The 24,957-nt window shown below is 40.6% G+C and overlaps 1 long non-coding RNA gene across 1 annotated transcript in view; it reads right to left on the bottom strand.

The window, feature by feature from the left end:
- The window catches only part of LOC113629046 (uncharacterized), a 301,835-nt gene that overhangs the window by 149,172 nt on the left and 127,706 nt on the right, over positions 1–24,957 (bottom strand). Inside the window, exon 4 of the long non-coding RNA XR_003436346.1 lies at positions 24,073–24,195. This is a non-coding gene — a long non-coding RNA (uncharacterized LOC113629046). The remainder of the gene's footprint in view (positions 1–24,072; positions 24,196–24,957) is intronic.

The following is a 24,957-nucleotide window of genomic DNA, read 5'->3' as shown; positions in this document are numbered from 1 at the left end:
AAACTCTAAAGAGGAAAAGTTAGCAAAATATATTCTTAGGGATCAATCTTGTCGGATATCAGAACATAGGTGTAAAATACCAGTAATTAAAACTGTGAGTTTGATACAAATGTAAAAATATAAACCAAAGGAAAGTGATCAAATACCCTGGAACAGACCCTGTTACACTTAATGTCACATTTATAGATGGCTCTGTAGTTTACAAAGCTTTCTACTTGCATTATCTTTTATGCTTCAAAACCATGCAGTGAAACAATTATTATGCCTATTTTCTTTATGAAGCAACTGATACTCAGAAATTAGGAGACTTGCCCAACATAATAAAATGAAGATGAATGTGGACTTGAGCCCAGATTTTCTGAACTCCCAAAGCACACCTCCTGTTACTATGTTGTTCTCACAAAATAATGGAGAACGGACTTTTTTTTTTAGTGATATTGAAATTTAGAGAAAAAAAATATTTAGACTTGCCCCTTACACCATATGCCTCTGCTAAAGATAAACAAATAACAACCTGTGGTTGTTTGAAGATTTCAATACTAAAAATCAAATTATAGAAACCTTGGCAAAAAAAAATAGAGACATGAGCCTGAACCAGCATCTGAGGTGTCTCCTCATTGAGCCCACTCAGAAGCAGGGAGCTGCAATGCTTCTATTCTCTCCTGTTTTCTAGGACTGTCAACCCCTACCTACTCCAGATGAATTTCCTATTATTACAAAGATGTAGAAGTCCCCAAAGTAAAGTTGAAACTCTCCAGGAAATAACAGTTCAAAGGCAGTGTAGTCAATCGTAGTCAATCCGTTTCCAGGGAGGAAGACGATGATCAGAGAGTGACCAATGAGGAGCACTTATTTAAGAGTAAGAACCAACGTAAAAAACAAAAAAGAATAGGCAACTAATATACAGTGAGTGCCTATTATGTGTGGCAACTACTCAACTCTGATATTGTAACAAAAGAGTAGCCATAGACAATAAGCATGTAAGAGCCTTAAATGAATGAGCGTGACTGTGTTCCGATAAAACTTTATTTCCATAAATAGGTAGCAAGCAGACTGTACTTTGGCAACTCCTGTGTCAGACAATTTAAAATTAGTTAGGGGACCTCCCGGGTGGCGCAGTGGTTGGGAGTCCGCCTGACAGCGCGGGGGGACACGGGTTCGAGCCCTGGTCTGGGAGGATCCCACATGCCGCGGAGCAACTGGGCCCGTGCACCACAGCTGCTGAGCCTGAGTGCCACAACTACTGAAGCGTGTGTGCCTACGGCCCGTGCTCTGCAACAAGAGAAGCCACAACAATGAGAAGCCCGCGCACTGCAATGAAGAGTAGGCCCCGCTCACCGCAACTAGAGAAAGCCCGCGTGCAGCAACGAAGACCCAATGCAGCCTAGATAAATAAATAAATAAATTTATTATAAATAAATAAATAAAATTAGTTAGCCCATTAAATTATCATAAATACCATTTAGATAAGAAATAAGAAGCCAAAAGAATTTACCGAATTTGACCACTTGACAGAAGACAGACACTGGGTATTGTCTTCAGTGAGTGGGCAGAGCTAAAAGCGGAACTCAGGTCTTGTGACTTGAAACCTGGAAAGTGTGTAGTCTTCTCGTTGGACAGCCTCCTATGACTTGGGGGTGTTCACTGGATTTTGTAGATGGGCAGTATCAGGAGGTGGAAGAGAAGCCCATACAGGCTGAGTTTAATTAAAGAAACACTTGTTGCACTGAACCAGGATGGGATTTTGTGGATGATACATGTTGTGATCACTTCAGGAGACAGGAGGCCATGGACTTTCTCATTCACCTCACACACCCGCTCTCCCATCCCAGACATTAAATCTGCTCCTCCGAATACAAAGATGTCTATGGAGTTGTGGAGAGAGGTGTGTGCTTGTCATGTGTGTGAGAGGTGCAGGCAGATTGGCGGTTGTTTACGGAAGCCAGGAAATCCCGAAAACTAAAGTGACCTAGAACAATTCATTTTACTCCTCTGAATCCAAGTTTCTCTTTCTGTAGAATGGAAATGTCTTTCCTCAACCTTTTTTTTTTCAGGATGTCAGAATAACAAAACGGAAAAAAACTCTATGTAAAGTTCATTGGTACCTCAGGGAAACGTGCTATGAAATGACACAGTCTTATTGTCACCTGATATCTCAGGACTTCAGCTGGCTCCACTTCTCTGCATTTCCCTTTCGGCAGGGAACTTTGCCATCTTTACATTAACACATCTCTGTTGAGGGAGCAGCACTATTAAGCTGGTGCTTTTGACAACTACATTGACAAGAGACCAGGATATATGACATGGAAAGGTGAAAGGACAGTGACGAAGGGGGGCAAATGAGCTTTTAAACAAGCCTGACACCATCCAGCTAGTTTTCATATTGCCTCCTGTGAGAAATCTTGACATATTGGTACATTGCTATGAGTTATTTCTTCATATAACTGGCTAGAGTGGCCTAACATCATTTGATCTTGTGAAGTGTTATCTGGGACTACAAACTTATTTTATTTTAAGCTCAATGGCATTTCATCGGGAGTTAATACAGCATGGGTAGCTAAAACTCACTTTGGTATAGTGCATGAGGCCCCAGGATTTTGCTGCTGTATTTTTGTCTGAACAGATTAGCTCTCTGACTTTCTCTACTTTTGATAGTTTCTGCTTTTATAGAGCTTTATGTGTTTTCAGCCATAATTTTTAGTCCATTATTATATATTATTTATTTCACCACAAGATTTATTTATTATCTGTAATAGTGAACACTGACTCACTTCTTTTGCCCGTGTTAGCTACATCTAAAAAGGGAAGACATTTATTTCCTGATCATGCTTAGAGGGGTAGAATGAAAAGGAGACAGAGACAGTCATTAAGGATTCTCTGGGATGCTTCCCTGCTGACAGTCCTCTTGTTCTGGGCTAGGAGAACAGGGCTTAAACACAGGCAGGGTTCACATTGAACCCTCAGAGAATTCTTCCAATTTGAGACTAAGACCCTCATAGGTACCTGGATTGTTATAATGCTTTCTGGAAACTCAGAAACTATTGGTCCTAATCTCTATTCAGCTACCAACTCTCTGGTCTTTTCTACTTAAAGTTAAGAAATTGTTTATTTTCTAGTTGTAGTTTAATTTTTTGTTTTAAGCTCTCTTACTTGATTTCTGTCCAATCAATAAGGTTGGCCATACATTTAATCTGCTTCTGTCATCGAGACAGCTGAAAAACCAGCTGATTTCAACCTACTGTGCATAAATTCAGCCTGTATGAAAACTCAGCCTACTTTTTTACCAGCTCTGTGACAGCTTTCTCATCTGTAATATGAGAAAACAGTCACAGTCACTGGAAGAATTCTATAACAAACAAGACTACACTGTATTTGGTGATTGACAATATACATTTTCTTAATGAAACAATAACAACATATGCCTCCAAGAAGATAAACAGTAGATTTCTTGGGTGCTCTGTCCATTGCAGCACTTTGCTCATGCTTAACAAGAATTCGTGGGCTTCCCTGGTGGCGCAGTGGTTGAGAGTCCGCCTGCCGGTGCAGGGGACACGGGCTCATGCCCCGGTCTGGGAAGATCCCACATGCCACGGAGTGGCTGGGCCCGTGAGCCATAGCTGCTGAGCCTGCGCGTCCGGAGCCTGTGCTCCGCAACGGGAGAGGCCACAACAGTGAGAGGCCCGCGTACCGCAAAAAAAAAAAAAAAAAGAATTCGTCAATCAGGGTGATCATATTAGTTGAGAAGGATGTGTTGAATTTTGCATCTGTACTGATTATAATTTAGCCCTCCCTTTAGGAAAACTTTTTATGGATGTATAACATACATACAGAAAAGAAGGACTTCACAAAATGAACACAGGTGTATAACCAACACTTGGATGAAGAAACAGAATATTTCCAGCATCCCAGAACTGCCCCTGTGTACCCCATCCCATGCCCTGGAAAACTCTAAAGAAAACCACTAGCCTGACTCCTAACACTGTAGTTTAGTTGTCTGATTTATAATTTTTTATACATGGAATTAGACATGGAATTTTATGTATGGAATTATTAGTACAAGCCTTTTTGCAGTTTACTTAAGCTCACCACATAAAGAAAGTCTGAGCCCTAAAGAAGTTTGCCTTTGGGCTGACCTGAGGAAAGACAAACTGGGACACCTTTGAGAGTGAAAGGAGGTGCTATACATAATGATGCTGGGACAAAAGGCATAAACAGTGACTGTCCCCAGCAAACCAGGACATGTAGTCTCCCTGGTGAGAAGGGATGGTAGAAGGCAGCAGGGACATACTGGCAGGCAAAATCTATCTTAAAGATCATAAAATAGAATCCACTCACACTGCCTGAGATGTATGCGAGGTTGGAGGTTAGAGAACAGTGTCCCATAGAGCATGGTCACTGGTAAAACTCAGGTCAATAAATATTTACTGTGTCCCAGGTAGGTGCAAGGCACCACAACGGCACAAAGACAGCTCAGGCACTGCCCACAGTAAGCTCACAGTCTAATAATGGCAATAAGACAAGTTCACAAATAGGTAAACTGCCAATGGAAATATACAAAGCACTGAGTTCCAAGGACATACACAAAGTGATACACGGATTCCAAGGAATGAGAGATCATGTCCATTGGGAGACAAGAAAAAGCATCATGGGAGAGGTAGCAGTTAAGATGAATTTAAGAGTCTAATCCAGTGGTTCTCAACCTTGACTGCACGTTAGAATCACCTGGGGAGCTTTTCAAACTCCTGATACCCAGGCAGTACCCCAGAACAATCAAATCAGAATCTCTGGGAATGGGACCCGGGCATAAGTATTTTAAAAGCTCTCCTTGGTAATTCTAGTGAAGAGTCAAGTTTGAGAACCACTATTGTAGAAAGATGAATAGGCATTAGCTGGCAGGAAAGGAATATACTAACTAACATCTGTTCTCTCCATTTTTGGTAGGCACACAGAGAAGAATCATCCATTGGGAATTAAATATGGAGGAAAAGCAGCAGGGCAAAAATAATTTAACCCCCTCCAGGAAAAAAATTAATTAATTATGAAACCATTTACTAAGGCCAATAACAGGGCTGGATGGGGAAATAATGCACTGAACATCAAGGGAACTCAGAGTGGTAATAAATCCATCATAAATCTTACAAGCCATCTGATAACTTCTGTTCCTCACATTAGCATCCCATTAAGCCGCTATTAGGGAGAGCAAGGAAACTGAATGAAACCAGCTTCCCGGGTTAGCATTAGCAGCTGGGAGAGAGTTAACAAGCTACAGTCTTTCACCGGCACCTTTGAGGACCTGAGCTCCATTTGTAAAGGATGCTTAGAGGCCCCAACCTTGACCTATCACGCTCATGCTGCGGGAGTTTGGGGGTGGGGGGGCTAGAATTAATCACAGCAGAGACACAATTTACTGATCAATACCAGCCAATTAGAAAGCTCCCTGCTGTGGCGAGTTCCCTTGGAATGCCAGATGACCTCTGCCCTTGACTTTTTATGGGGGCAGATGTTTCTTTATCACAGCTACTGATAAGGGTGGTATTAGAGGGTGTGTCGCTCATTTCACATCGTGCCAACCCGGCCAGAGCAACCTGAGGCTGAACTTTCTTAGGACTTATGTATGAGCCACCTGCCTGTGGAGACTAAAGGAAGACAGGGATGAAAATTATATCAGTAATTAATTCACAGCCAATGTGTCACCTTTTTCTGTGAACTCACCCGTGACCTTCAAGAAGCCACTGAGAACAACAGAAAGCAGGAAACTCAATCTTTTTGGTGAATTCACTCTGGTGTCGCTCTCCTGTTCTACCGCTTCTGTTATCTGCCAGGAGAGAGGAGATTCTGAGGCCTGGATCACAGCCAGAGGTGGCCAGATTTTTATCACATCAGTTTTGCCAATCATAGAACCACCTAGTGGAAAAACTCCTGGTAGCTACCATTGTGTTCTATGATCTGGCCCAGGGACCCAAGAGCTTAAGCACGGGCCCCAGGACCTCCCATCCTCCCTGTATCTATCTGATAGCTGTTTGTCATTATTGTTTATGGAGTCGGGCCAATATTTTTCTATCAATTTTCTGAGATCTTTGTCACAGAGTTAATATGCCCCAGGACACAAAAGTTTAGAAGAAAAATAGATAATTTTGGAAAGTGTTCTGAAGTTTATCATTTATTTTTCTGTCATTTACTTTTTAATTTTTATTTAAGGAGGACAATCTATTATTTACAGCTTTTCCTGAAGACTCTAGGGCTTCAGGCATTTGACCCCAATCTCCCTAATTTGTTTCATCCCCTCTTGAAGGACTGCAAACATGATTTCTTCAGATGCCCACTTAAGGAAAACTTCTCAACTCTTCTCCTCCTAAGTAATTCTCTGCCCCCTGTCCCTAGAGAATTATGGTTTTAAAATGAAAAATAAAACAAAGTTTTGAGCTGACTTTAGTAAGTACAAGGCCTGGGGCAAATCATATTGTGAATCCCTCCCCTACCCTTACCCCAAGCCATAAATCTTTTTATTTAAGTCAAACTTGATATAAATGACTATCAAAAATAACCTTGAAGGGAAAAAACAATCTTTTGGAAGGTCAACCTAGGAGTTGTGAGTGGCTATGTTAGGGACAGCATCATAGATTTTTGCCTTGGAAATGTAAAAGGAGAAGGAAAGTTTTGCGAGCTGAAGATACATATATACATATTAGGCCCAAGAATATTGAAATATTTAAATGCACCACCTGGCAGGAGCCACCCTCTTTCTGTCTTAGCCCTTCTCATCCACTAAATCCCTAAGTGACTAACTCTCTAAGCCCTTCCCCGAATATGCAACAGTCGCCCCACGTCACCTGACCTGAAGGATGACTCTGCCTACGTTCTTCGCTTCTATAAAAGGGGACATTGTCACCTTCCTATCTCATCTAAAAGCTTTGCAACCCTCTGCTGTGTTGTGCTCTTGCCAAAAATGTTTGGCCTGATTCTTATCATGAGAGAAAAACTCAGACAAGTCCAAATCGAGGGACATAGACGCTTGTGTGTGTGCAGGCACAAAACTGGCAAAATGTTCAAACAATCACTGGGCCTGGTAAATATTATCAGGCTTATATTACTTTTTCAATTTTTCTGTAGGTTCAACATTTTTTCAAAAACCCAAGGTGTCCCGTGTACTGACACAGTGTTCAATCGGCTGCATGTAGCACTCCATGAATTAACTATGATAGTCAAAAAAAATTTTTTACACTAATATTTGGCACAGGAAGTGAAACAGATTGTTAAACCAATTTTTAACAAAACTGGAGGATCTTTATGAAAAACTAAATTCCCTTTATCAGGAAACAATCCCTCAAAGGAAAATAATACCATGTCCAAGGGACCAACTTCCTCATGAAGAGAATTTAGAGAAAGTTCTTCCTTCCATGATGACAAATCCTGTTTAAATTACCTCATTGAAAGATGAAGAGTTCTTAATTAACTAACTCAAAGCACTCAGATAACAAAATGGCAAATTTGCAGGAGAAAGCCACTGCACTAGATATGGGAGGACCTCAGAAGTGATTTTATTAACTACATTAACTGGCAAATAGGTTTTCTGCAATGTGAATGACACCAAAAATGGATAATCAATTTATTTTTGTCTAAGAAATGTTAGACTAAATTAAATTTCTTGATTTAAGATTGCCAGTTATGTATATTTACTTGTATAGATTACATACACACAAAAATATGTATGTGGCATGATACATGGCATGCTTCTAAGTGCAATTTATTAGACTTATTTACCACATTGTTTACCAGTTTTGTGCCCAAAGAAAGACATTAGTCAACTTACAATTTTTTTTTTTTTAAAGAATCAATTTTAGGGGCTTCCCTGGTGGCACAGTGGTTGAGAGTCCGCCTGCCGATGCAGGGGACACGGGTTCGTGCCCTGGTCCGGGAAGATCCCACATGCCGCAGAGCGGCTAGGCCCGTGAGCCATGGCCGCTGAGCCTGCGCGTCCGGAGCCTGTGCTCCGCAACGGGAGAGGCCACAACAGTGAGAGGCCCGCGTACCGCAAAAAAAAAAAAAAAAAAAATCAATTTTATTTATTTATTTATTTTTGGTTGCGTTGAGTCTTCATTGCTGCACACGGGCTTTCTCTAGTTGCGGCAAGTGGGAGCTACTCTTCATTGCAGTGCGTGGGCCTCTCATTGCGGTGTCTTCTCTCGTTGCGGAGCACAGGCTCTAGGCGCACAGGCTTCAGTAGTTGTGACACACAGGCTCAGTAGTTGTGGCTCATGGGCTCTAGAGTGCAGGCTCAGTAGTTGTGGCACATGGGCTTAGTTGCTCCACGGCATGTGGGATCTTCCCAGACCAGGGATTGAACCTGTGTTCCCTGCATTGGCAGGCGGATTCTTAACCACTGTGCCACCAGGGAAGTCCTATAATTTTTTTAAAGAGATATATTTGATCAACAAAAATAACAGACAAGGTTGATAAATTTTCATGTTCTAATTCAAATTTATCTAGGCAGTTACATATATTTATTTACATTTTTATGTTATATGTTCTATATTTTGTTATGTATTTATATTTATTTTAGTTATTTTTATTTTTACATAAAATTGCCTAATACCCATATCTTAAGAGAGCATTAAAAAGTATAAGAAAGAAAAGATAAACAAAGGGTAGGACCATCACAAACTGTGTATCTATAAAAAGAAAATAAGCAGGACATCGTGTATTTCCGACGTGATTAACAAGGCTAATATCTGCATTCGGAAGCAGTAGTTCATGTAGCACACACTACTTACGGCTCCCGGACTGAGGCTCAGAGTAATAATCATGAGTAGCTTTTCCTGAATGTTACCAAGTGCCAGGCACTACATTAAGCATTTTGCATCTATTATGTGTCTTGTTTAACCCTCATTTTGTAGAGGAAGCTCCTCAGACCCAGAGAAGTTGAGTGATCTGCCCAAGGTCATGCGTTTCATAAGTAGTCAAGCTGAGGTTCAAATCCAAGTGTCTAACTTCAGACCCCACACTTATCACCATTCCAGGCACTGCCTCGAAGTGTCTTACAAGTGGCAACAAGTGCCTCAAGATGAGAAAGTGGATGAGGACTTCCATGCACAAGTCACATCACAACATGACAAAACCGTATAGGTGTTCTGTTCTCCATTTGTTTTCCCAGCTGAAATCTCAACTATAAGACAGAAACCGCACGGTATTATCTGCAGGTGGACTGAATTGTTGGGGAGCTAGTCATGTGACCGGGGCCAGCCACCCACCACTGCTTTGCAGGATTCTAACACTCTGGCTCTGACTGAGCTAGCATCCTTCTCGCGGTCACCAGCAAAGCCCATGAACAATTCCTGGGAATTAAAAATAGAAGCTGGGTAACAAAATAAAGTCTAACGTGTTTTTGCCTTTGTGCTTGGACTAGTTTCACTTGCTCATTTGCGGCCACCTGCAGAGGCCTCACACCAGCCCTTCAGACCAGTTCCTAGCGCGAAATGGCTGCACCCACACCTCAGCTCAGGGCGTGTGCAGAAGCGCTGGGAACGGCACTGCAATTCAAGATGGCGGCCTGGCACTGTGATCCAAAGCCCTGAGCAACACGCCTGCGCCAGACCCAAGAAAGCTCCGCCCCCTCCCCTTAGTGTAAGATTCCTGTAAAGCAGCCCTGCCCCTGGCCTAGTGGGGAGAGCCTGTGCTATAGAGCACAAGCTCTCATCTGTCTATTCTCTGATACAAGAATAAAACTTTCCTTCACTTCTGAGGGACATTCAGCCTGGTTCTGTTGACTCGAAGGACACAGGGCAGGAAGGCCCTTGTTGGGGACCAACTCCGGAGGGTCGATGACAGTTCCCTATCCTACCTACCCGCTTTGAGCTTGACCATGAGCAACACCTTCGCCAAAGCATGGAAAGACCCTGCTGATGGGGAAAAGTATCAACTTGGGGCCTAACCAGGAAAGAACCTTTGTCTTCCACAAACCAGAAGTGCGGCTAAAGATGTTCGTCTTACCAGACTTGAGGGATAATGAAGAATGAAGAAAGCACCAGGTACTGCACTTGGGCACATAGGAAACATGCAGCAAATGGCTATGGTTGTTACACAGTTTTTATCCTCGAGCTCTCTGTAACAGTGTTTAGTCATGCATCTTAAAAAATCTGTGTCAGAGTGCTGGGGAGAGGGGAAGGTTACCACTAACACAGTCTGAGAGTGGCAGACAGATGGAGCCCTGGGGACCCACATTTTGCTGGGAGAAATCCCAATTCTTTCAGCCCTTAGAGTAGTGGCACATAGCAGAAAGGTGAAATCATTCACTGGACAAATGGATTAGAACACGTGACTTGTATTAGTGGGATCTTTGCCATCAGAGCATACATACACTGTATCAGGCTGAATGAAAGCCATTATTTCAAAATTTTAATTTTAACTTGTAACTCAGGTACCATGTTTCCTCAAGCTACATATTCCCCCTATAGCTATAACATCATCAGTTTGACATTGTAAGTCTAAAAAAAGCTATTTTTTAAGAAAAACATTTTTAAGCTGATATATCATTTCCAACACATCCTATATATAAACTATATATAAAGCTGCTGTGTTTCAGGGGTTATTGAGATTATTTTAATCTGTTAAAAAAGAAAAGCTAACATAATGCTTTTGGATACTTCAGACTTATTTCCCTTTGCTTTGCTGATCTTCTTTTCTCCCCTTAGTTTTATCTCTGTTCAAAAGCAAAATTTTAAATCCTGTAAGTAGAAATTGAAACAATTTCTGGGTTTTGTACAGCACCTGGCTCATTCCTTAGAATATTCTCTGTTCTATTTTTTAATGTACATTTTTAAAGGTAATAATATAATAAACTTTGACCTTTAAAATCTCCAAAGAAATCAGTTCGCAAGAGAAAGGACTAGGTCATGAGCAGAGTGGAAAAAAAATCTAACAAGGATAGGAAGTCATAGCAAAGTCCTAAAATGGAGCCTGTATGTGTCGTTCTTGTTCTTTTGTGTAAAGATGTGTGTTTTAAGCAAGCAAATTTTGAGTAAAAAAATAAGAAATGAGAAAAGTGGTAAGCTGCTTCTGAAGTCCTTTCATAGACAAAGACTTGTAAAGTAAAGAAAAGGAGAAAAGAATTGTAAAAGTCAGTGCAGTTCCCTGTGGCCCCTGTTTACACCATCAAGCTCTGACTATTCCAGGCACCATGTGTCAGTATTGTCATTTAGGTTCTTTGTTCTCAGCCAGGAGGAGACGGTGATGCTTTCTCTATTTCTCTTCCTTTCCCTTCATTTTTTTCTCTTCCTTCCCTTCCTTCTCCTCTCTCTTCTCTTTATTCTCCTCCCTCTGCTTTTATATTCAGTTTCCAATAGAGTGATTTGCCTACAAACATGGTTCCTTTTCCTGGTACAGATAACATTTTGTTTGATTAAGGTAAAATCGGTGAATTATAACTCCTTCTGAAACCAAAATTTCTTCCATGTTGTATCACACTGAAATCTACAGTAGAGCCCTAGAAGCTGTTTTCATGCTGCAACGAGCATAGGAGCGAAGTCAAAGCCGACACAAAGATGAGTTCAGCTGCCACATACGTCTGAGGCTAAGGGAAAATTACTTCTGAGAGAAGTAACATGTTGGCTTAAATTCATTATGAAATATAAATGACACATCAAATCCTTTGCGGAAGCAGAAATTGATGAAGGGAAGGGCAGAGATAGGAAAGGGTGAGGAGCCCTTTAAGAAGGGAGTGCTCAGCAGAGGGGAGAAAAATATGCAGAAAAAGGAGGCTAGAGCAACTGAAGGTAAGCTGGGTCTGCACATCTAGTTCACCTTGAACTTACTCGACCCTTCACAGATGTGTGACAGTGTCCAGTTATAGTCACTCAAAATCAGACAGAAAATAAACACCTAGTTCGGAAAAATGGGAAGCATCTACAAAATGCCAGGCAGTCATAGCCTAACTGAGTCTTGGGTTTGGGCCAGCCAACAACTCCCAACCCCAGCTCAGCTCCTGAAACCCCTGTGGGTTCCCATCTCACTTGGTAGAGTTGGGCAGAACCAGAATTTCCAAGTTCATCACAGGACTGTTGTTTGGGCGCTCCCTCGTCTCTCGTTCCCTGAGCAAATGGGCGTTCTTGTACTGGTTTTGCTATCTTACAGAACTTCAACAATCTCTGAAATTTAATAGTCCTAATTTTGCCTGTTCCTGTCTAACTCCAAAAGTCCGTGGCAAGAAGCGTTTGCTGAGCACTAATTCAGCGTTTCACTTTCTAGGGTGGAGAGTTGGTTTGTGAAACTAGAATATCTCATTGAGGCCTAGTTGCTTCTTCCTCCCCAGAGTAGTAACTTTTAGGAAGTAAAGAAAATTTTCCCTCCAAAGCTATGTTACGGCATTATTCCCAAATTTGGGGATTACCAGAGGTCTCCTGACATAATTTTCTCCCTGGATGACAATAATAACATTATGTATTTATGTATAATAATAATATTGCTCCATTTATTGAATGTTTATTATGAATCAGGCACTTTACATATATCAGCTCATTTATAGTCAAAATAGTCCTTTAGTAGGACCTGTACATATATACATCCTATACATATATAGTAGGACCTATCCCATTTTACAAATGATAAAATTGAGATTCAGCGAGCTTGAACTACTAGTTAGTGGCAACAGTGGCACCTTAACCCAGGCAGCCTGACTTCGGAAGCCTGTCAGCTTAACCACTGCACCACAGCGCCTCTGTATATGACTCTAGCCACTCGATAATGCCTCTACATGAATCCTTTACCATAGACCAAAAGCTCCCCACACTCGACTTGTGTCCAGATTCACTTGACTTCATCTCCTCAGTGCCAAGGCCTGGCCTGTAGGAAGATGGTCAACATATCTGGAAGTAATGCATAGAAGGGCTTCCCTGCTGAGCACACAGAACACGCTCCTGCACCTCCCCATTATGGATCTGGGGTCATAGCTGTCTACAATGCCAGTGGAAAGATGCACTAAACAAGGCTCTATAATGTGATTTGGAATAGGGAAAAGTTCCTTTCTTCATGCCTGGACCTTATACTGACTTGTGGAGCCTTCGGTAACATTTACCTGGAGCTAACAGGCCTGTTCCAATAGCTTTTAGGCCATTAAATGGAGGGCTTATCTCACCTTAACCAGAAAGTCAGTCTCTCTCTCTCTCTCTCTCTCTCTCTCTCTCTGTCTCTCTCTCTCTCTCTCTCACACACACACACACACACACACACTCCATATCTGCTTCCTTCTTGATTACAGTTAGACTACAGTAGGAGTAGTGTGGTTCCCAAACTTCCCAAACAGGATAGCTGACCCAACACCTTTTCCCCAAACCTGCATTCTTACTTCTTAAAGAGAACCAAGCTTGGAGAGGAATTGGGAGTTACCCCTCTTTGCCTCTCCATATCCCTACCCTTGCAGGCTGCTCTGGTTCCAAACATGAACATTGCTCAATCTGGCCATTTCTGAAGCCCAGGTGAATTTTACCCACAAAGGAAGTTATAATGTTACCTCACCTACATCAGCAAGGCAAACTTGATTGCTATTCAGTTGGCTATTCCTGGCAATGATACTTTTAAAGTGACTAGAACCCCTTCAGGAAATTTCAAATGTATTTCGAATGTAACAACAGAATACATTTTCTAAAATTATGTATAACGAAGCCATTTCTCCACCAGCTATTTCAGTGGACCAGAGTCTGCTTATTTCAGAAACCCCAGGATGCCTTAAGAATATTTGTCTCATTATCCCTATTATTTTCTCCTCCAGGGAACTGTCCCTAGTAAACTCTGCTATGTCTCTTCTCCTGGCTAGTTTTAATATGAGCCATGGGGAAGATTTCAGAAAAGCATGAGTTCTTTTCTGCCTGAGCTTGCAAAATTGTCTTGCTGAAGATGCATCTGTTAGTAATGATTGAGACAATCTGTGCAGCCGAAGACAACTTGTTGAGAGATGACTCTAAGAAGATACTCTTCCAAGGAACATTTAACCTCTTAGTACCTTTTCATGACAGCAGGATCTTTAATTTAGTGGCTGCAGAAGACGATGATGCGTTCTAGCTAGCATGGCCATCATAAAGTAACACCTGCACCTTGAAACCAGGAGGACCTTGAGCACTTCAGGGCCCCCAAAACTATAAATATTACCTGAAAGGATATTTCAGGTTCACATACCATTTCAAATTCTCATCCTCTCTCATGACCCAGGATGACTGACTCTGATAAAGATCTTCTTTGAGAGGACTAGAATCCCTTGGCATTCTTTCCATGGCCTAGAAGACCTCAAATCTAAAGCCAAATTCTTAGGATGATGATAAGATCAGAAAACCCCTAAATTCATTCTTTAACCCACTACTCCTCTTATCATCTTTTTGCCTCAGTCTGAGAATAAAATCACCATAGTTTCTAGCTAAAGATTTAGAGTAGCCTGGATATGAATACCAGACCCAATGGCCTCAAGACAAAACTGGAATCATCTTTGGGTGTCCTATTTCCTTTGTAGCTTTATTTGCCAGCATGTTAGCTGATACGTGAGGCCACCCTGCTCAAGCCAGGGATTACAGACTCTGAGGGGTATATGGCCACGTGCCAGGAGAACAACAAGCTGCAGGATAAACATGGTACATTTTCCTGGAGTGCCAATAATAGGGGAAATGCCTTTTTTTTTTTTTTCTTAAGAACATTACAAACTAGAGTAGTATGCAAACTTGGAGTAAAATGCAAAATTCATGGACTTTTAAAATAAAATAAACCTTAAAACTGCAAATAAATTTTGAGCTTGAGGCAAAGCTTCCAAATCCTTCCCCAGATCTCAGAGGTCTAAATGTTTATTTTCATTCTCCATTAGGGGCACTTTGATGGGTATTTGAGAAAAACTCTCCCAGAACCACTGACGTTTTTAAAAGATATTCTTAATGAAAAAAAAAAAAAAAAGCTGTTACAAAAAAAAAAAAAAGAATGAATTAAGGGAAAAAAAAAGTATTTACAGTACATATTGTATATACTTATGGCATTAGTTCTCACTTTATGAAGGTGGAATCTGAGATCCAGAAAGGCTGAGTAATTTGTCCAACACCACATTAAGTGGCAAAGCCAAGGCAGGCAATGAATAGAAATAGTGAGTCAAGGAGATCGTTTACTGAAGCCCCCATATTATTGCCCACAGTCAGTCATTCACTCCACCTACGTGAAAGAGCCCTCTGGATTTCCAGCAGTTGGTGTGTAGCTGCAGCACTGCCATCCTCCTCTAGGAAGGATGTTACCCGTGTCCTCAACAGCACAGAAGCACCCTGCCAGACTCAGGAAGGGAGAGTGAGCTTAGGTTTACGCTCTCAGGAAATATTTCTCATTTTTTTCCAATTTTATTAAGGTATCATTGACGTATAACATTGTATTAATCACATTAGTGTACAATATGATAATTTGATATATGTATATGTTGCAAAATGATTATCCCAGTAAGTTTAATTAACATCCATCACCTCACACAGTAACAGGTTTTTTTTCTCATGATGAGAGTTTTTAAGATCTACTCTATTAGCAACTTTCAAATATATGATACAGTATTGTTAACTCTAATCACCATGCTGTACATTACATCCCCAGAACTTGTTTATCTTATAAGTGGAAGTTTGTACCTTTTGACCACCTTCCCCCATTTCCCCCACTTCCTATCCTCCACCTCGGGCAACCACCAATGTATTCTCTGTTTCTATGAATTCAGTTTTTTTCTACATGTAAGTTAGATCATACAGTATTTCTCTTTCTCGGTGTGACATTTCACTTAGCATAATGCCCTCAAGGTCCATCCACATTGTCACAAATGGCAGAATTTCCTTCTTTCCTTAAGTTTATATATATATATCACCTATCTTTATTCATTCACCCATTGATGGACACAGGTTGTTTCCATGTCCTGTCTATTATAAATACTGCTGCAATGAACATGGGAGTTCTCAGAAGATATTTCTATTGACCTCTGTTTATCCCTTCAGCCAGGCTGGGGATAGTTTTGATGGGACAGACTTGTGACTCTTGGCAGTGGAAAGGAGGTCTTTAAAGGGACCACATGGAAATTAGAAAATGAGCAACCCAAGGATGCCTGACTATTTTGATTCTCAGTCTCTGCTTCTCTCTGTGCCTCTCTCTGAGTCTCTGAATCTTAAATATACCACTCTGTTTCTTCCTCAGTTTCTATTTTTCTCTGCCTCTGATGTTTTTTTCTTTCTATAGATTCTCTATGTCTTCCTCTTCTATCCATTTTCTCTCTATTTGATTTGAAAAATTCTATCATTTGCTTAAAGATCTAAACGTAAGACTGGATATTATAAAACTCCCAGAGGAAAACATAGGCAGAAACTCTTTGACATAAATCAAAACAATATTTTTTTGGCTCCGTCTCCTAAAGTAAAGGAAATAAAAGCAAAAATAAACAAATGGGACCTAATTAAACTCAAACGCTTTTGAACAGCAAAGGAAACCATCAATAAAATGAAAAGACAACCTACTGAATGGGAAAAAATATTTGCAAATGATATGACCAATAAGGAGTTAAAATCCCAAATATATAAACAGCTCATTCAACTCAATATCGAAAAAACAACCCGATTTAAAAAATGAGCAGACCTGAATAGACATTTTTCCAAAGAAGACATACAGGCTGAGAGGCACATGAAAAGATGCTCAACATTGCTAATCATCAGGGAAGTGCAAATCAAAACCACAATGAGAAATCTCTTCACACCTGTCAGAATGGCTGTCATCAAAAAGTCTACAAATAACAAATGTTGGGGAGGATGAAGAGAAAAGGGAACCCTTGTGCACTGTTAGTGGTAACGTAGATTGGTGCAGCCACTGTGGAAAACAACATGGAGGTTTCTCAAAAAACTAAAAATAGAACTACCACATGACCCAGCAATTCCACTCCTGGGTATGTATCCGAAAAAAACAAAAACACTAATTTGAAAAGATACATGCACCCCAATGTTCATAGCAGCATTATTTACAATTGTCAAGACATGGAAACAACCTAAGTGTCTATCAACAGGTGAATGGATAAAGAAGATGTGTTCATCCATAAAAAAGAATGAAATATTGCCACTTGCAGCAACATGGATGGATTTGGAGGGCATTATGCTAAGTGAAATGAGTCAGACAGAGAAAGACAAATACTGTATGATATCACTTATATGTGGAACCTAAAAAATACAACAAACTAGTGAATATAACAAAAAAGAAGCAGACTCACAGATATAGAGAGTTAACTATGGTTACCAGTGGAGGGGGGAAGGGCAATATTGGGGTGGGGGATTAGGAGGTACAAACTGTTGGGTGTAAGTCAGGCTCAAGGATGTATGCACAACACGGAGAAGATGCCAGTATTCTGTAATAACTGTAAATGGAAAGTAACATTTTAAAATTGTATAAAAATTAAAAATTTTTTAAAAAGAAAAATTGTGTCCTTTGCTAACAAGCCTGAGGATATAAGCATCACAATATGTAATTAAAATATGTAAATTAAAATATGTAAATCAAGTGGCAGCCCTAGTGCATTGCTTGGAGTTTCGTTGCATATTTATTAATTTATTTATTAATTATAATTTAATTTGAAATATTTCAGCCTAGACTGAGACATTCTGCATATGCTAGTTAGTTTAGGCTCTCACTCCAGGGGCAGTCAGCTGCCTTAATGGAAAATCTATACTCCTGGGGTGCCCAGTTAGCATCACATTTGAAAGGACTGCTCTAGAAGCAGCGATGACAAATGCTTCTCTCTTCTGTATCCCAATCAGTACCCAAGGTTTTCCTAATTAGCAGAGCAAATTTTAGAATTATTTAAAACGGGGATTTATTAAGTAAATTAATGGCTTTTTAGTTCGTGTATCACAGAAGTTTCCACATATTTGTAACACTACTCCTTAAATACCTCAATTTACAGAGGTGAAACCTGAGGTTCAAAGGGTTAAAAATGTGCTTTATTGGTAAAATTAAATGTATTCAAGGTGTATAGATTTGCTAAAATATTTAAGAGGCTCTCCACATCCTTGTTTGGGTATCAGAATCTAGCCGGATCTGTAGCCTGAATCTTTGAAATGATGCCCGGTCTTGATCTCTGAATGGTCCCAGGTCCAGCCATTAGCCAGAAGGACTTCTGTTGCCTAAACTGTAGGGGAACAGAATCCTGCCTCTTGAATAACACCATATCTGCCTCAGTGGACTTTTCATGCAAGTGGGGATGAACACAGCCAAAAGGACAGAGCCCTGGGATGGCATCATGTTTGCAGAGCAGGTCGTATGAGCTGCTTTACGCCTGCCTGCTTATGTGACTATTTAATGTTCATATGTGAGGCAGAATTTGTCTTGAGATCAGCCTTTACCTGATTGAAAGGTTGTGAGGGAATAACTAACTGACCCACCTCAAGCTTCTTCAAGACTCCTGCCATATACCAAAAAGGACTTGAGAGTTGTGCATTAAGAATAGGCTTGGGTTAGTTAATAACAATGATGTAAGAAAACAAGCAAAGGCAGCTTTGCTTCATATTTCTGCTGCCTCCAAAGGACGGTGAGAAGGAAAGTCTGAGAAGAGCTGGTGTAATGACAGAATCCTGCACTAAGAGGCTGTGAGAGATCTAGGTTCCCCATCACTACCACCTGTATGACTTTGAGGCAAGTCATTTAACCCTCTGAGTCTCAACTGTTGCATCTGTAAAACAGGAGTAATTGCTTACTTACACCCAGTGTGTCTTGAGTCTTAGAAGTTATTATTCAAAGAAGTTGCAGCCTTGCTTTGGGGGAGGGGTCACCTTCCACAACTTCAAAATGCTCCAACTCCTTTTTATTTAATTTATTGGAGATTATAGTTTTTGTGGGTAGCATCTATACTGAGACAAATGCCATGCAATTCAAATATTTAAAGTATATAACTCAATGGTTTTTAGTGTATTCATAGAGTTATGCAATCATCACCACAATCAATTTTAGCACATTTTGTCACCCCCAAAAGAAGCCCCATATCCTTTAGCTATCACCCCACAATCTCCCCATCCATTCTCCTCCAGCATTAGGCAGCCTTCTGTCTCTACTTTCTGCCTATCTTGATGGTTTCATATTAATGAAACCATACAATATACGGACTTCTGTGTCTGGCTTCTTTCACTTAGCATAATGTTTTCAAAGTTCATCCACGCTGTAGCATGTATCGGTACTTCTTTCCTTTTAATGGTCAAATAATATTCCATTGTAGAGATATAACACATTTTATTCATTCATTCATCAGTTGATAGACATGTGGTTTATTTCTACCTTTTAGTTATTACAGTTAATGCTACTATGAACATTTCATGTACAAGTTTTTGTGTGGGCGTATGTTTTCATTTGTCTTGAGTGTATATTGAGTTGACCCAAAAGTTCATTCAGGTTTTTCCGTTGCATCTTATGGAAAACCCTGAATGAACGTTTGGGCCAACCAAATACCTAGAAGTGGAATTGCTGGGTTCTACTCCGTATGGTATCTCTATGTTTAATCTTTTGAGGAACCACTAGACTCTTTTCCAAAATGACTGTAACATTTTACATTCCCACCAGCCTTGTATAAGGATTCCAATTTCTTCACATCCTGACAACACTTGTTATTGTCTGTCTTTTTTAACATAGCAGATGTGAAGTGGTTCTCATGGTGGTTTTGATTTGCGTTTCCCTGATAGCTAATGATGTTTAGCATCTTTTCTTAAGCTTGTTGGTCTTCTGATTATTTTCTTTGGAAAGATGTTTACTCAAATCATTTGCCCGTTTTTAAGTCTGGCTATTATTGAACTATAAGAATTCTTTAAATATTCTGAATATATATTCTAAGTATTCTTATCAGATTTATGATTTGGAAATATTTTCACCCATTCTGCAGGTTGTTGTTTCGCTTTCTTGATAGTGTAGTTTGAAGAAAAAAAGTTTTTAATGTTCGAGAATTCCAATTTATCTATTTTTTTCATTTTGTTGCTTGTACTTTTGGTGTCATATCTAAGAATCCACTGCCAAATCCAAAGTCACAAAGATTTACTCCCATGTTTTCCTCTAAGAGCCTTATAGTTTTAGCTTGACATTGAGGCCTTTGATCCATTTTGAGTTAATTTTTGTACAGGTGTAAGACAGAGATCCAGCTTCATTATTCTGCATGTGGCTGTCCATTTGTACCAGTACCATTTGTTGAAAAGTCTATTCTTTTTCTGTTGAATGATGTTGACATTTTTTTTCAAAACCCAGTTGGCCATAGATATGTAGGTTTACTTTTGGGCTCTCATTTCTGTTCCATTGATCAATGTGTCTATCCTTATCCCGGTACTGTACTATCTTGATTAATGTTGCCTTGTATTAAGTTTTGAAATCGAGAATATGAATCCTCCAACTTTGTTCTTTTTTTCCAAGATTATTTTGATTATTCTAGGTTCCTTACATTTCCATATGAATTTTCAACTACTTTCTAAAATTTCAAAATGAAAAACTCTTCTAGTGTTTGTGGGCTGTCACATCTATAAGTGGGTCTTTGTTTTTGCCTTCTGGGGATTTAAGAGCAAAGAAATCAAAATTTTTATAGTTTTGTGGCTTCAGTATAGTAGGAATTTCCCCCCAAAAAATTCATCCAACTGAACATTCTTTAGATTTTATCTTGAAGTATCTATCCTCTTCTTTCCCTAATGAGAGATTCTTTCAAACTGTTCAGCTTGAGAAGCTTTGCCTGCTAAGAATGATCTCAGACACTTGGCCACATCTTCCTTAATTCCAAGCTTCTAGAGGTTGTCACTGGTTAGTCAGAGAAGCAGAGGCAACAATAATTAGCCCTGTATCAATTTGCAATCTGAAGAAAAAAATATTCAAGAAATGTTCTCTAAAATCACTCTCTTATTTTAAATTCTTGATCTGAGCATCACCTAATAAAAAGCTGTACACCCTTACCCCCTCCTTCATCCCCACCGAGGAATGCAATGGTCTCAAGAATTCACGTAAAAACCCCCTCTCAAATGAGCACGTTGAGAGGTAAGGAAAATGGTGTTGAAAGCAGTGGAGACCTGCAGAGAGAGGAGCAGAAAGGATAAAGAGCATGATAAGGGCAGAAACCAATAGGAACAGAGAAGGGAAGAGAATGAAGAGGGAAAGGGAAAGGGGAGCTCAGAAAGGGAGAGAGAAGCATATGGCAGGTATCAATTATTTACCATTCATGTACAATAAAAAAAAATGCACTTTAACTACAGGAAGAGCACCAAATCCACTCAATAACCATTTAAAAGCATATGGAAATAAAACACAGCCATTTAGAGGGCTGTAATAAATGTGCAATGCTCTTTGTAATGCCCCTGAAAGAATACAAGCGTTAAGCCTTGGTAAATTACACTTAAAAGTAAGTGTAACATAAAAACGAAATTAGGCATACAAATAACCTCACACTTAGGCACTTTTTCAAAGTCTCCTTCAAACAGTTAATTAGAAAAGCCTCTAAGGATCATAACTTTTCTTCTCTCATATTTTCTTCTCTTAACAATAGAGCCAAGCAAATGGCAAGAGCAAATAAACAGAGATTCAGGATGCATAGAAGGTCTGCGTTATATCCTCAGCCTTGGAAAATGAAAAATGGGGAAGACAATAAAAAGCAGGCACTGTCAAAACTGTTCCCTTCACTTACTAGAGAACTGAATGAAACCCTTTAAACACGGGTCACAGAAATATGTAGATGGCATCATAGGTTCTGTTTCCCAATTACACATTTTAATAGCTTCAATGTTCTCTTCAAAATGCAATAAGCCAGTCAAAAAGTACTATTAACCTCATGTGCCCATTCTTCATTAACATCTGCTGTATAATATAGTCATGTTTCCAGTAAACCAGGTCCCACATGTTCCAGCCTTAAAAGGGAGAGAATCAAAAAAAGAGTTTGGCTCCAAGGGGCTGTAGCCATTAGATACCAGATTAAAGCAGGCACAGGGTGGGGTGAGGCTCTGGCAGAATTTGCTGTGTTCCAGCCTGCAAATTCCACATAAAAGTTCTCATCACAAACAAGAGTTCTCTCAGCAGCAATGAGTAGCACATGTCTTTTTCACCCTATTCCGTCAGCCCCCAAATCTTTTTGCATGTCTAGTACTACATAATTTCATGAATGTCGCAGCTTGGGTGTCCCAGGAAGAAGACTCTGAGACAGAGATTAGTGTGCAGGACATTTTTAGGGGGTGCCCTTGGGATCCAACACCTATGGCAGGGAACGGAAGAGAAGGAAGCAAAACTGGGCAGAGGGAGAAGTCGGGCTGCAGTGCAGTTTCGATGGACGCCTCAGCCTAACTTCTGAGGATTTCTGAAGATGGACCCACCTCTCAATGCTGCTCCATTTGGGTGAGAGGACCAAAGCTCTGTACCCCTTCATCAGTCAGTCTTTGGATGCAGCTGCCCCAGGAAGGGGGCGTGGCCTTGTACAAGGCCTCTCTCCTCACCAGAGAGAACCTGGAAGGGGCCGGCTGCCTGCAGCACCCCAGCAGCTGAGGGCATCAGACCGTAAGACGGAGCAGCACATCCTCAGGTCCACCACAGCGAGCAAACAGAAAAGGCCTTTTCGGGTTCGTCTGTTCATTCAGAAAACACTTGCTGCATCTTTTCAGTGGGCACAGCTCTGACCTGCGCTGACTGATTATTGTTTCCAGTGTGTCTTCTGGCATAGAACACAAAGAGCTTGATACTCATTGTGTCTCCCGAATTCTCTGTGAGGCAATATTGTATCAAGGACTCACCTGCCCATTTCACACATAGGAAAACTGATGATGGAGAAAAGCAATCAGCTAGAGTTTTTTACAGGTAAGTCCTCCAGTATTTAAAAGAAAAAAGGCATCCTGAGGAGGCGATAGCAAACCTTGCCTAAGAATGTAGGTAATCCATTGATGTGGGGTTACAGATGGACAGGAAAAGGAGAGAGAGAGCTTATGAGAAAGTTGCCAAGCTCTGGCTTCTTTCCTCCTCTTTGTCTTTCTATTTTGGCAGATGCCAGAGGGCAAGATTTAGTCCATAAATTATACTCTGACCCCATTTTCTAAATTTCATTAAAAAAACATTTTTTTCTCTTTTATCTGAAAATTCCTCTTTCAACTCTTATAAAGACACTCCTGGGTCGGTCTTATTACCCAATAAGTAACCTGCTACTGTTCACACTGACTGTAATCAAGCCTGCACCGCCGTCCTAACAATACACCAAAGTGTGCCACAGACAGCCAGCGCTCACCCTCTTGTGTCATTTTACTTAATTAATAAGTGGAACAAAGATTGCGGAAAAGGAAGAAATTTGATTACGCAGCATTGTAATGGCACTGTAGTCTCCTGTAAAGACTGAGTGGGGTCTGCCCCCTTAAAATCTCCATTTGCTCCACCACTGCACCATGGAAATGTCAGCTCGACTCCCCCCGCCGCCCACCCTGAGGTGACCTTTATTTAGCTGCATCTCTCAGTAATACTAACCCATTAGTCATGCCTGGGTCAGTGATGTGTCAATAACAGAATAATTATTGAAGAAAGCCTTAAGAGGAAGGACAGTAGCCTCAATTCAGAATTAGCTCGACCCAAACCGGCACCGCGGCTTGTTGAATAAATGAATGGATGTCGAATAAATGGTCCCTTTACATGTGGAGACCTAAAGACTGTTGATTCCATTAATCCAGGAGGTTATTTGTAGCTGCTAAATACCTTTTTAGACCAATAAGTGGCATGGCTTTTACTCCTGCTGGCTACAACCTACCCTTTCTAGTAGAACAAATTTACTGTACTTAATGGTTCTGGCATTTTAAAAGGAAGACACAGGGCTGTTCAGACTCCCTGCACCTTTTGTAGGGGCACTGGGTGCAAAGAATAACCTCTCTCTACTCACAGGAGAGACAGTCTTGAGATCCTGAAATTAGAGATGCTTCCAAACTCCACGCTAGACCTCTGATAGAAACCAAACAGCGAGGTGTGGATAAAACGAATGAGGAACAATGAGAGAGGCAGTGTGGCTTAACAGTTAAAGGAGGAATACAAGAGACAGACACACACACAGGGAGGATACCATGTGGAGATTGGAGTTACCCTGCCCAAAGCTAAGGAACTACCAGAAGCTGTGAGAAAGGCCTGGAACAGATCCTTCCTTGGCTCCTTCAGAGGAAGTATGGCCTTGCCGACATCTTGATCTTGAGCTTTTAGCCTCCAGACCTGTGAGACAATAAATTTCTGTTATTTAAGCCACTTAGTTTGTGGTACTTTGTTACAGCAGCTCTAACAAACTGATACACTGGGGTCATAACTTGCAGCCAGCAGGCCTCGTATGGGGTCCTGTCCTCATCATTTACTTGTTGTGTCATCTTGGGCAAGTTACTTAAACTCCTTACCCATCTACTTCCTACAAAGGCAAGACAATAATACATGGTTTACCTACCTCACAAATCTGTTGTGGGAGTAGAAACCTTACATATGCAAAAGCACTTTGCAAATTCTAACAGAACATTATGTATGTTGTATGTGACATAAAAGTGTCTAGTATGACATTCTGTACGGTAGTACTTCCCATCCCTAAGATATGTACAAATTAGGGGCTCCAGGAGTCTATAAGGAGAGCTCCAAAAGTGTTCAGAAAATAAACAAACAAAAAACTCCCTCTCCCTAGCCATCTAGATAGGCAAGGTAGATTTGAATAGGGAATGGGGAGCTGTTGAGGTGAAAAGGAGAGCCCAGATCTAGAGTTATCTCTTGCTAATGTTATACTACAAATGAAAATGACAGCAAAGCAAGGAAATTAACATACTAAACAGGCACCAGCCAAGACCAGCTACCCAAGACCCATCCTTCCCACAGGAGTATAGAGGCCCAGGGAAGGAGAGAGAGCTGGAGTTAAGGAACATAATGCACAATACTCAACAGCAGCTTCTGTACTGTAACAGTCTTCATTAGAAGCCATATATAATATTCCCATGTTGT

Source organism: Aethalodelphis obliquidens, unplaced genomic scaffold, assembly GCF_003676395.1.
Source record: "Aethalodelphis obliquidens isolate GAN/ISIS:26980383/991018 unplaced genomic scaffold, ASM367639v1 scaffold2, whole genome shotgun sequence".
Classification (NCBI taxonomy): domain Eukaryota; kingdom Metazoa; phylum Chordata; class Mammalia; order Artiodactyla; family Delphinidae; genus Aethalodelphis; species Aethalodelphis obliquidens.
Note: the sequence above shows the minus strand (reverse complement) of the source record. Positions and strands in the feature narration are given on the sequence as shown.